Source organism: Aethalodelphis obliquidens, unplaced genomic scaffold, assembly GCF_003676395.1.
Source record: "Aethalodelphis obliquidens isolate GAN/ISIS:26980383/991018 unplaced genomic scaffold, ASM367639v1 scaffold18, whole genome shotgun sequence".
Taxonomy (NCBI): domain Eukaryota; kingdom Metazoa; phylum Chordata; class Mammalia; order Artiodactyla; family Delphinidae; genus Aethalodelphis; species Aethalodelphis obliquidens.
In genome coordinates, this window is record NW_020837962.1 from 17101234 (window position 1) to 17113594 (window position 12361).

At 39.0% G+C, this 12361-nt stretch overlaps 1 protein-coding gene across 3 annotated transcripts in view; it reads left to right on the plus strand.

The window, feature by feature from the left end:
• XRN2 (5'-3' exoribonuclease 2) overlaps positions 1–12361 on the plus strand; it is an 80473-nt gene that overhangs the window by 653 nt on the left and 67459 nt on the right. The window contains exon 1 of one of the 3 annotated variants that reach the window (XM_027118101.1): positions 3559–3669. The exons of the other annotated variants lie outside the window; for them this stretch is intronic. The gene's annotated coding sequence lies outside the window, so the exon portion shown is untranslated. Of the gene's footprint in view, positions 1–3558; positions 3670–12361 lie in introns of those variants that run through there. 3 annotated transcript variants of the gene reach the window in all.

The following is a 12361-nucleotide window of genomic DNA, read 5'->3' on the forward strand; positions in this document are numbered from 1 at the left end:
GTTTTCTGCTAGGGGAGAGGCCATTTGTTGCTGTCGTCAGGTCCTACGGAGAGAGCAGCACCTCGGAAATGTCTAGGATAGGACAGAAGTCCCTTAAGTGCCCCCTTGTCTAGGTGCCCGACTGCTGGGCATGCCTTTGACATTTTCAGAATTCCTGGATGCACTTGGACAATACACTTTTTGCTGTTGGTTTGTTAGTGTTACGTAGACTGTTGGCCGTTCTTGAGTTTTGTATTTGTCGTTTCCTTGTTTCCGTCCCAGTTCGATTTTGTACACTTAATGAGAATTTCCGGATTGGGTAGTTCAGGGGCACATTATGCTCCCCACCCCTTCGTTTTTGAAGGAAGTGCCCAGTCGACACTGGGAACTTTTTGCTTAGGCTAGTGAGATTTGTTTGTTCGTTTGTTTGTTTTTTGGACAGGTAGATGGATCTCCAGGGTTCATTCGATGTGAGATCTTGATTTTGCTTAGTTTCTATCCTAGGAGGAACCGAAACTCCTGATGAATTTCCAGTACTCTCTGTGCTTTTCTCAAAGAGAAACTGTTAAACTGAATGCTCATGTCCTTTGCTTTTAAAACTTTTATCAAACTTTATTTAAAGTTTACTTACATCTTATCCCATTTCTACTCTACAGTGATAACTGCTTTAAACTATTTTTGGTTCTATCTCTAAATGTCCTGCTGACATCTGATTTATTGATTTTGAGTGTATCTGTTGAATTCTAGCTATGATAGAAGAGGATGTAGTCACTTATACAGTGCCCTTCCCCACATGCCCCCCCCATCCTCCTAATCATTATTTTCATTTCTTCTATTGGTAAACTTGATAAATTTAAGTAATATTCCTTTATTGTTTTATTCTATCTCCTTTACAAAGTATCCCGTGATTCTTCACATTCTGAGGTTAGGTATTAGCTTTTCTACTGCTGTTTTCTTACTCTTCATCCCAAGCTTCTCAGCTGTGCTCTTGCTTCGTTGGCATCCAGAATTAAATTGTCAGGGCTTTGGCTATACAGGTTTGTTTCAAAACATGAAAAATCAAATAGTATTGGTGATGATTGTCACTGTGTAGATTCAGATTATGTACTGTGACTGTTTCTTCTCTTGTGCTACTTTTGTCTTTTTCTGTGTGTTGCCTGTTTTCCATTATACATCGTTCCCCATCTAGACTCTCCTTCATCAGTTATTCTGTCGAGTCCTCTTTCTAGTTGGAGACTGCTTGAAGTCTTTATTTCTGTTGCTGTCACACCTGGTTATTTAGACTTGCTAGAAAGCCGCTTCCTGAGATTTTTAAAAATTTCTTCAGTTGGAGGTACTGTTTTCTAATCATTATCTCTCTTGGCTTAAACCCTTCCTTGGTTTTTGTTCTTACTTGAGTTCTTAAGAAGTGGTGTGTGGTATGTGAGTTTTCTAAGTCCATTCTACCCTTGTATACGTGAATAATCATTAGCTAAGCAGAGTTTGAAAATTACTTTCCCTCAGAACTTTGAAGGCATTGTTCTTTTGACTTCTGTCATCCAGAATTGTTGATGAGAAGTTGAATGTTAATGTGATTTATTTATTTAGCTAACACTTATGTAGTGTTTAACATGTACTAGGCACTTCACAGATGAATTTATTAAATCCTCATAACAGCTACATAACTATTTCTCCTTCTCCTCCCCCCCCCGCTTCTTATTACAGATGAGAAAATGAAGCACACAGGGGTTAAGTAAGGTACTCAAGGTCTTGTGGCTAATAACATGTCAGAGCCAGTGTCAAAACCAGGAAGCCCATGCTCTTGGTTTCTGTGTTCTTTTGCTTTCATTCTTTTGTAGTTGATCCGTTTTTCTTTCGGAATTTTTAAAAGATCTTTATCCTTGGTGGTAGAAGCTTTTGTAATTATGTACTTAGGTACAGATTTTTTTTAAAATTTCAATTCATTTTGATCAGTGCTTGGCTGACTCTGAGTCTGGAGGCTTGTGTTCTTTAGTTCTAGGGAATGCTCTTTGATTTTTTTCTTGTTTTCCTTTTACTCTGCCTTCTCTGAACTCTGAATACTGGTCCTCCTAGATTGATTTATTTTTCTTTTCTCTGTTCTCTCCTCCCTCCTCCACTGAGGTATAATTGACCTAGAACAAACTGCACTCATTTAAAGTGTACAATTTAATACATTTTGACATATGTGTATGTTCATGAACCCATCACCACAATCAAGATAATGAACATCATCTCTGAAACATTCCTTCTGCCCCTTTGTTGTTCCTCCCCATAACCCCTCCCCACTGCCCATCTTTAGTCAACCACTGATTTATTTCTGACTCTATAGATAAGTTTTCATATCCTACAATTTTATATAAATAGAATTATACAATATGTACTCTTTTTTTATTTAACCTGACTTGGTTACTTTCATTCAGAACAATTATTTTGAACGTCATCCATGTTGGTACTTATATCAGTAGTTTATTTCTTATTATTTTTGAATAGTATTCAGTGTTGTGCATATATCACATTTATTCATTCACCTGATTGGTGAACGTTTGGATTGTTTCCAGTATTCGACTATTAAAAAAAGTCTATGAACATTGGTATACAAATCTTTGTGTGAATGTATGCTTTCATTTCTTTAGAGAAAATACCTAGGAGTGAATTGGTTGCATTGTATGGTAGGTGTTTGATTATTTAAAAAGAAAAACTTGCCAGACTGTTTTCCAAAGAGGTTGTACCGTTTCATTGCCACCAGCGGTGTATGAGAGGTCTGGTTGTTTTGCTTCCTTGCCAACACTTAGTATGGTTAGTTTTCCTAGTTTTAGCCATTCTAGTGTAGTGTTATCTCAGTGTGGTTTTAATTTGCATTTCCCTGATGAGAAATGATGTTGAGCATCTTTGGGTGCTTATTTGCTTTCCATATGTCTTCTTGAGTGAGGTGTCTATTCATATCTTTTGCCCATTTTTAAGTTAAGTTGTTTGTCTTACTGAATTGTAGAGTTTCTTACATATTGATTTTTTTTTTGCAAATATTTTCCCTTAATCTGTGGCTTGTCTTCTTACTTAGTGCAAAGAAGAGCAAAAGTTTTTAATTTTAGTAGTCTGCTTTCTTTCTTTTTCCTCAGTATTCCTGCTTTTTGTGTTATATTTAAGAAATCTTTGCCAAGGTCACCAAGATTTTTTCTTGTGTTTTCTTAGAGATGTCTTATTATGCTTTTAGTTCATACTATACTTTCTGTTTTTTAGGGTTTTTTTCATGGTGAATTACATTGATTTTTAAATGTTAAACACACCTTGCATTTCAGGTGGATAAATCCCACCTGGTCATGGTGTATTATTTTTATATACTGTTGGAGTCAGTCTGCTAACATTTTCTTGAGAATTTTTACATTTATGTTCAAAAACGATGTTTGTCTATAGTGTTTTTATAATTTTTTTTTTTTTTTGCATTACGCAGGCCTCTCACTGTTGTGGCCTCTCCCGCTGCGGAGCACAGGCTCCAGACGCGCAGGCTTAGCGGCTATGGCTCACGGGCCCAGCCGCTCCGCGGAATGTGGGATCTTCCCGGACCGAGGCACGAACCCATGTCCCCTGCATCGGCAGGTGGACTCTCAACCACTGCACCACCAGGGAAGCCCCTATAATGTTTCTATCCAGTTTTGGTATCAGAGTAATCTTGGCCTCATATTGAGTTCCGAGGTACATACCCTCTTTAGTTTTGTGGAAGCGTCTGTGTAGAATTGGTATTATTTCTTCCTTCAGTATTTGGTAGAATTCATCATTGAAGCCATCCGGACCTGAAGTTTTTTGGGAAGGTTTAAGCTAAAAATATAATTTTTTTAGTAGACATACGGGTATTCAGATTATCTTTTTTTTTTTTTTTTTTTTTTTTTTTTGCGGTACACAGGCCTCTCACTGTTGTGGCCTCTCCTGTTGCGGAGCACAGGCTCCGGACGTGCAGGCTCAGCGGCCATGGCTCACGGGCCCAGCTGCTCCACGGCATGTGGGATCTTCCCGGACCGCGGCACGAACCCGTGTCCCCTGCATCAGCAGGCAGATTCTCAACCACTGCGCCACCAGGGAAGCCCTATCTGTTTTTTTAATGAGCTTTTGTAGTTTGTATCTTACACAGATTTTGTTCGTCTAAGTTGTACAATTTGTTGCTATAAGGTTGTTCATAGTATTCCTTATTATCTTTTTAATATCAATAGAAAATGTAGTGATGTCACTTCTCTCATTCCTGCTACTAATTTTGTCCTTTCTCTTTTATCCCATTATCAGTCTGGCTAGACTGATCTCAGAGAACTAGCTTTTGGTTTCATTGATTTTTCTATATTATTTTTTCTCTTTTCTACTTCATCGACTTCTGTTCTTATTTTTATTATTTCTTATGCTCATTTTGAGTTTAGCTTGTGTTTCTTGTCCTCTTAAGGTAGAAGCTGAGGTCATTGTATTGATGCTGCTTCTTTGAGTTGCTTCTGTTGAGTGCCATAAGCTGCCTGCTAGGTGCTGTTCCAGTGGCACATCACAAACATTGACATGTTGTCTTTTCATTTTCATTCAGTAAAAAATACTTTCTCATATCCCCTTGACTTCTATGGCCCATTGGTTATTCAGAAGAGTGTTCCTTAATTTTCAGATATTTGCGGGATTTTCCAGGCATTCTTTTTCTGTTATTGACTTCTAATTTAGTTCCCTTGTCAGAGAACATAACTTTCCATAATTTGAATTACGTATTTTAAAGCTTAACTGATTTGTTTTATGACCCAGAATATGGTCTTGGTAAATGTTTCATTTTGACTTGAAAAAGACACAAGTTCTGCTGTTGTTGGGTAGAGTGTTCTGTAAATATTATCATGCTGGTTGATAGGATATGGAAGACTTGAACAGCACATTGATTTTCTGTCTCCTGTTCTATCAATATATATGGAAATCTTCTATAATTTTTTTGGATTTGTCTGTTTCTTCTTTCAGCTTTGTTGGTTTTTGCTCCTTGCATTTTAAAACTCTTTTATTAGTGCATAAATGCTTAAGATTGTTAGGTCGTCTTGATGAATGTGTTTCTTATTTTTTAAAGATTTGATACTTTTCTTTTTTAAAAAATTTATTTATTTTTGGCTGCATTGGGTCTTCGTTGCTGTGCGCGGGCTTTCTTCAGTTGCGGCGAGCGGGGGCTACTCTTCATTGCAGTGTGCAGGCTTCTCATTGTGGTGGCTTCTCTTGTTGTGGAGCACGGGCTCTAGGCGCGTGGGCTTCAGTAGTTGTGGCATGCGGGCTGAACAGCTGTGGCATGCAGGCTCAGTAGTTGTGGCTCGTGGGCTTAGTTGCTCTGCAGCATGTGGGATCCTCCCAGACGAGTGGTCGAACCCGTGTCCCCTGCATTGGCAGGCGGATTCCTAACCATTGCGCCACCAGGGAAATACCTGAATGTGCTCCTTTGTCATTATAAAATGACCTTTATCCTTGGTAATATTCTTTGCTCTGAAATCTGTTTTGTCCAGTATTAATATAACCAGATCTTTTGACTAGTGTTAACATGGTCTATTCCCCTACTTTCTATCTTATGAATTTGTCTATTCTAGGAGCTAATATAAGTGGAATTATATAATATTTGTCATTTTTTGTCTGGTTTATTTCACTTTTTCATTTCGCATAGTGTTTTCAAGATTCATCCATGTTTAGCATGTATCAATTTCTTTCTCTTTTTTTCGGATTTTGGAAACCTTTTAATTGAAGTATATATACACAAATACATATATGCATGTATAGTCACTTAAATGTTTAAACTCTTCATATATTGAAGTTATATAACTGTGTATAGCTTGTTAATTTTCACAAAATAAAAATGTATGACTTGCATCCAGATTATGAAACAGAATATTATCATAGTATTCATACCCCAGAAGTTCCCCTTTGCTCCCTTCTAGACAGTGGCCACCCCACAATCCTGTCTTCTGATAGCAAAGAGTAGTTTTGGTAATGCTTTTCTTGTTAAAAATGGTACCGTAACCTCTACTTTCTCTTGTATCTGTGTTTATGAGATTTCATGTTTCTTTGATTTATCTAAGTTTGTTTCGTTACTATGTAGTATTTCACTGTGGAGCCCATTGTATGAAAATGCAATTAATTTTATTGGAAAACAGTTTGGGAGCATCTGTAAAACCTGAAGATACATATATTCTATAACTGTTAATTTTTAAGTCTGTATAATGATATCCCGACACGAGTTATTTTTACCTTTTGACTATTGTGAATAATGCTGCTGTGAACATTGGTGCACAGGTATTTGTACAATAGATCAATACTTTGGGTATATACCTATGAGTGGTCCCTGCTTTTGATTCTTTTGGGTATATATACCTATGAGTGGAATTGCTGGGTCTTATGGTAATTCCATGTTTACCTTTTTGAGGAATTGCCAAACTGTTTTCCCAATCTCTGCCTTGTAAATCGGGCATTTAGAACACTTACATTTAATATGATTATTGATATGGTTAGATTTAAATTTGTAATCTTATTATCTGTTTGCTGTCTGTCTCATCTGTGCTTTGTTTCCATTTTACAATTGTTCTCCTTCTTTTTTATGATTCCATTTTATTTCTTCTTGGCTTTTTAACTACTCTTAATTCATTCAACCATCAGTTTCTTTACCTTGTGTCCTTGGCTTATACAGTCCTCCACTCATTAGCTTTCTGGTCTTGGGAAAATGACTTAAACTCTCCTAAACGATGAAGAACTGGAGTTTCTTGCATTTCACCACCCTGTTCCTACAGTCTCTATGCTCTGGTCATCTCTGTATGAGAGCTGAAATAGGGCAGAATGTTGCCTTGTTTAACATCAGTTGGGAATGTGTGTGTCAGTGGACTCAAATTTTTCATACTTCTTGTGTCTGTGAATGACCTTGAGAGTGCAAAAATTGATTTGGGGGGTTACAGAAAATTTTAGTGAGCGGGTGAATTAGCAAATATGGAATTTGTGAATAAAGAAGATCAGCTGTATATGTGCCACATAAGGTGGTTGTGTGGATTAAGTCAGTTAATCCAAGTTAAGTGCATGAAACAGTGCCTTGCACTGATATTTCAGAATTTTATCTGATAAGTTAATTTTTGGTAGTTTATATGTCCAAGTAAAAGTGGGGATATTTTCATGTCTAACTCTTGGTAACGTTGCGTAATACAGAATTGTGCTGTTTGCATGTAGTGAAATCTAGGTTTCCCACCTTGCTTTTTTTCTTTCTTGGTCAGACTTGCCAGAGGTTTGTCAATTTTGTTGATCTTCTTTGGTTTCATGGATTTTAAAAAATTGTTCTTTTTATTCTCTGTCATTAAATTTTTCTCTAATACTTGTTGTTTTCTTCTTTCTGCTTGCTTTGGGTTTAGTTTGCTCTTCTAGTGTCTTAAAGTGGAAGCTCAGGGGTTTTTTTTCTTTCTTTTAAAATCTTAAACGATATGTGAAAAGATTTATGGGTATATAGGGCTCTTAATTTCATAAAATAATAATTCAAGTCATATCAATACATGTTAAAAAGAAGCTTCTAATTTTCCAAATATTTTGATACAAAAAAATTTTAAACAAATATTTTATAGACCTTTTGTGAGAAGAATATAAGGATAGTTACAAGAAACATGCTGTTCAAGTGATCTTATTCAGTTCACTTGGCCTTCTTCAAATCAGTTATAATCAACATGATTCCAGTGAAGGTTAGGTTGTTGATTTGAGATCTTTCTTATTATAGACACTTACAGCTATAAATTTCCCTCTGAACACTGCTTTTGGGTTCTACACTGTAAGTTTTCATATGTTGTGTCTTCATTTTTATTCCACTCAAATTATTTTCTGATTCGCTTTTGATATCTTCTTGAATTTATTGGTTATTCATTAGTGTGTTGTTAAATTTCCACATGTTTATGAATTTGCCAACTTTTCTCCCATTATTGAGCTCATTACTTTGTTGTGGTTGAAGAACATACTTGGCATCACTTTTATGCTTTTATTGAGGTTTGTTTTATGGCCCAGCGATTGGTCTTTCCCAGAGAATGTTCCATATGCAGTTGAGAATGTATATTCTGTTGAGTGGAGTGTTCTGTAAAAGTCTGTTAGGTCTGGTTGGTTTATAGTGTTGTTGCAGTTATCTGTTTCCTTGTTGATCTTCTGTTCAATTCTGTCCATTTTTGAAAGTGGAGTATTGAAGTCTCCAACTATTATTGTTCAATTGTCTGTTTCTTTCATTTTTGTCATTTATTAAAAGTTGCATGTATTTTGATGCTGTTACTAGGTGCATGTGTTTCTAGTTGTTATGTCTTCTTGATGGATTGACCTTTTTTATCATTATCAAATGTCATTATTTCCAGTAAGTCTTTTTTAAAGTCTAGGTATTTTGTCTGATACTAGTACAGCCACTCCAGTTTTCTTGTGGTTGTTGTTTGAGTCTCTTTCCCCATCCATTTACTTTCACTCTGTATCTTTGAATCTCAAGTGTGTCTCCTGTAGACAGCGTATAATTGGATATTTTTTTAAATCCAGTCTGATAACTTTTGTCTTTTGATTGGATTGTTTAATCCATTCACATTTTTTTTTTTTTTTTTTTAGATGTTGGGGGTAGGAGTTTTTTAATTTATTTATTTTTGCTGTGTTGGGTCTTCGTTTCTGTGCGAGGGCTTTCTCTAGCTGTGGCAAGCGGGGGCCACTCTTCATCGCGGTGCGCGGGCCTCTCACTATCGCGGCCTCTCTTTTTAGAGCACAGGCTCCAGACGCGCAGGCTCAGTAGTTGTGGCTCACGGGCCTAGTTGCTCCACGGCATGTGGGATCCTCCCAGTCCAGGGCTCGAACCTGTGTCCCCTTCATTAGCAGGCAGATTCTCAACTACTGCGCCACCAGGGAAGCCCCCCATTCACATTTAATGTTATTGATATCACTGAATTTACATTTGCCCTTTTACTTTCTGTTTTCTATATGTATTTTTAATGTAGCGTTTAGATTTCATTAGTGATCTTTTTAAAAAATATATCTTAAGGGCTTACTATACACATCTTAATCAGCTTTAGATTTTTTTTTTTGTCTTTTGGCCGCACCACGCTTACAGATCTTAGTTCCCTGACCAGGGATTGAACCCAGGCCCCTGGCAGAGAAAGCCCAGAGTTAGCTTTAGATTTATACTAGCTGAATTCCAGTAATATATAGAACCTTTACTGCTGTATGGCTTGATTACCGTTTTCCTTTTGTTTTTAATTTTATTTTTGGCTGCGTTGGGTCTTTAGTTACAGCATGCAGGATCTTTTGTTGCGGCGTGCGGGCTTCTCTCTAGTTGTGGCACATGGGCTCTGTAGTTTGTGGCACACGGGGCTCTCTAGTTGAGGCACGAGGGCTCAGTAGTCGTGGCATGCGGTCTTAGTTGCCCCGCAGCATGTGGGATCTTAGGTCTCCAACCAGGGTTTTGAACCCACGTCCCCTGCATTGCAGGATGGATTCTTTACCACTGGACCACCAGGGAAGTCCCCCCATTTTCCTTTTTTTACATGGTATTGTCATTATATGTATTATATCTGTTAATGTTACAAACCCAACAGTGCATTGCTATAATTATTACTTTACCATCTGTGGTTACTTCCATAGCATATTGCTATTTTGCTTCTACCCACCTCTTTTTGGGCTGTTACTAGGAAATATATTACATTTATATTAAAGTGTGTGTTGTAAGCCATAGTATTTTACAAAATATCATTTCATCCAACTTTTTTTTTGCAATAGCAGTTAAGAAAGGATTAAAAAAATGTATTATATTATCTTTAGTGGGGTCACTTAACTTTCAGCCTGAAGAACTTCCTTTAGTATTTCTTGTAAGTCCAGTCAGCTAGCAACAAATGCAATTTTTGTTTATCTGGCAAAGTCTTTATTTCACCTTCTTTTTATTTTTTTGCGGTACGTGGGCCTCTCACTGTTGTGGCCTCTCCCATTGCGGAGCACAGGCTCCGGACGCGCAGGCTCAGCGGCCATGGCTCACGGGCCCAGCCGCTCTGCGGCATGTGGGATCTTCCCAGACCGGGGCACGAACCTGTGTCCCCTGCATCGGCAGGTGGACTCTCAACCACTGCATCGCCAGGGAAGCCATCACCTTCATTTTTGAACAATGGCCTTCCCGGATATATGATTCTTGGTTAACATTTTTTTTTTTTCTGTTTCGGCACTTTATATATGTAATCCCACTGCTTTCTGGCCTCCATTATTTCTTCTTTTTTTTTAATTTCCTGTGGAGATTTTATTGAAATCATATCAAATTTATAGATTACTTGAGGGAAGGCTGACAATTTTGCAATACAGTTTAAGGGGCTACTCTTTGTTGTGGTGCACGGGCTTCTTATTGTGGTGGCTTCTCTTGTTGCAGAGCATGGGCTCTAGGTGCGTGGGCTTCAGTAGTTGCAGTGCGTGGGCTCAGTAGTTGTGCACAGGCTCTAGAGCGCAGGCTCAGCAGATGTAGCACACGGGCTTAGTTGCTCCGTAGCATGTGGGATCTTCCCGGACTAAGGCTTGAACACGTGTCCCCTGCATTGGAAGGCGGATTTTTTTTTTTTTTTGTGGTACACGGGCCCCTCTCACTGCTGTGGTCTCTCCCGTTGCACAGCACACGCTCCGTTCACGCAGGCTCAGTGGCCATGGCTCACAGGCCCAGCCGTTCCGCGGCATGTGGGATCCTCCCCGACCGGGGCACGAACCCACGTCCCCTGCATCGGCAGGTGGACTCTCAACCACTGTGCCACCAGGGAAGCCCTGGCAGGCGGATTCTTAACTGCTGCACCACCAGGGAAGTCCCTGGCCTCCATTATTTCTGCTAGAAGCCAGCTGTTAAATTTATTGGGGTTCCCTGTAAGTGACTTGTCATTTTTCCTATTGGTTCTTTGAAGGTTTTCTCCTTGTCTTATACCTTCATCATTTTAACTCTGATGTATCTGTCTGTGGGTCTCATTGTGCTTATCTTACTTGGAGTTGTTAGAGCTGCCTGCACGTGTAGGTTATTGTTTTTCAATACATTTGGGAACTATTTTGTTATTATTTTCTTGAATATTTTTTCTGCTCCTTGCTCCCCTTTCCTTCCAGTACTCCAGTTGTATGTTCATGTATTTATTTCTGTCTCATATTTCTCTCAGGCTCTGTCCGTTTTTCTTCATCCTTTTTTCTCTCTACTCCTCAGCTTGCATAATCTCTATTAATCTAAGTTTAAGAATTCTTTTTTTTTTTTTTTTTTTTTGCTGCACGCAGGCTTTCTCTAGTTGTGGTGAGTGGGGGCTACTCTTCGTTCCGCTGCACAGGCTTTTCGTTGTGGTGGCTTCTCTTGCTGTGGAGCACGGGCTCTAGGCGCAAGGGCTTCAGTAGTTGCAGCACGCAGGCTCAGTGGTTGTGGCACGTGGGCTTAGTTGCTCCACAGCATGTGGAATCTTCCCAGACCAGGGATCAAACCCATGTCCCCTGCATTGGCAGGCGGATTCTTAACCATTCAGCCATCAGGGAAGTTCCAAGAATTCTTTTTTTATTTTTTGGTGTTTTTTTTTTTGGCTGTGTTGAGTCTTTGTTGCTGCACGCGGGCTTTATCTAGTTGTGGCGAGCGGGGGCTACTCTTCTCTGCTGTGTGCAGGCTTCTCACTGAGGTGGCTTCTCATGTTGTGGAGCACGGGCTCTAGGTGCGTGGGCTTCAGTAGTTGTGGCACACGGGCTCAGTAGTTGTGGCTCGTGGGCTTTAGAGCGTAGGCTTCAGTAGTTGTGGTGCACGGGCTTAGTTGCTCCACAGCATGTGGGATCTTCTGGGACCAGGGCTCGAACCCGTGTCTCCTGCATTGGCAGGCAGATCTTAAGCACTGCGCCACCTGGGAAGTCCCAAGACTTCTTTCTTTTGCCAGTTCAAATCTGTTGTTGAGCCCCTGTAGTGAATTTTTGATCTCAGTTATTGTATTTTTCAACTCCAGAGTATCCATTTGTTTGTTTTTTATAATTCTTGTTTTTGTTACTATCTCTATTTGATAAAAGTTGTCATCATACCTTTCTTTAATTCTTTAACCATATGTCTCTTGAATTCTGTGAACATATTTATAATAGCTGCTTTAAACTCTATGCTGTTAAATCTGACATCTGGACACTATCACAGGTAGTTTCTTTTGCCTGACTTTTTTCCAGCATGTGGGTCATACTTCTCTGTTTTTCTGCATGCCTGGAATTTTTTTTTTTTCCTGCGCACAGGATATTTTAGGTGCTGGTCCCCCCAAGCCCTTCCCAGATACGTTATTGTTATTTATGTTGCTACTGGCTGGATTATTTTAAGGAGGTGAGTTTCTTTCTCAATGTGTTGTTATGCCTCTAATACTGATCCTCAGGGAGGTGCAGTTTTGATGTGCCCACAGTCACC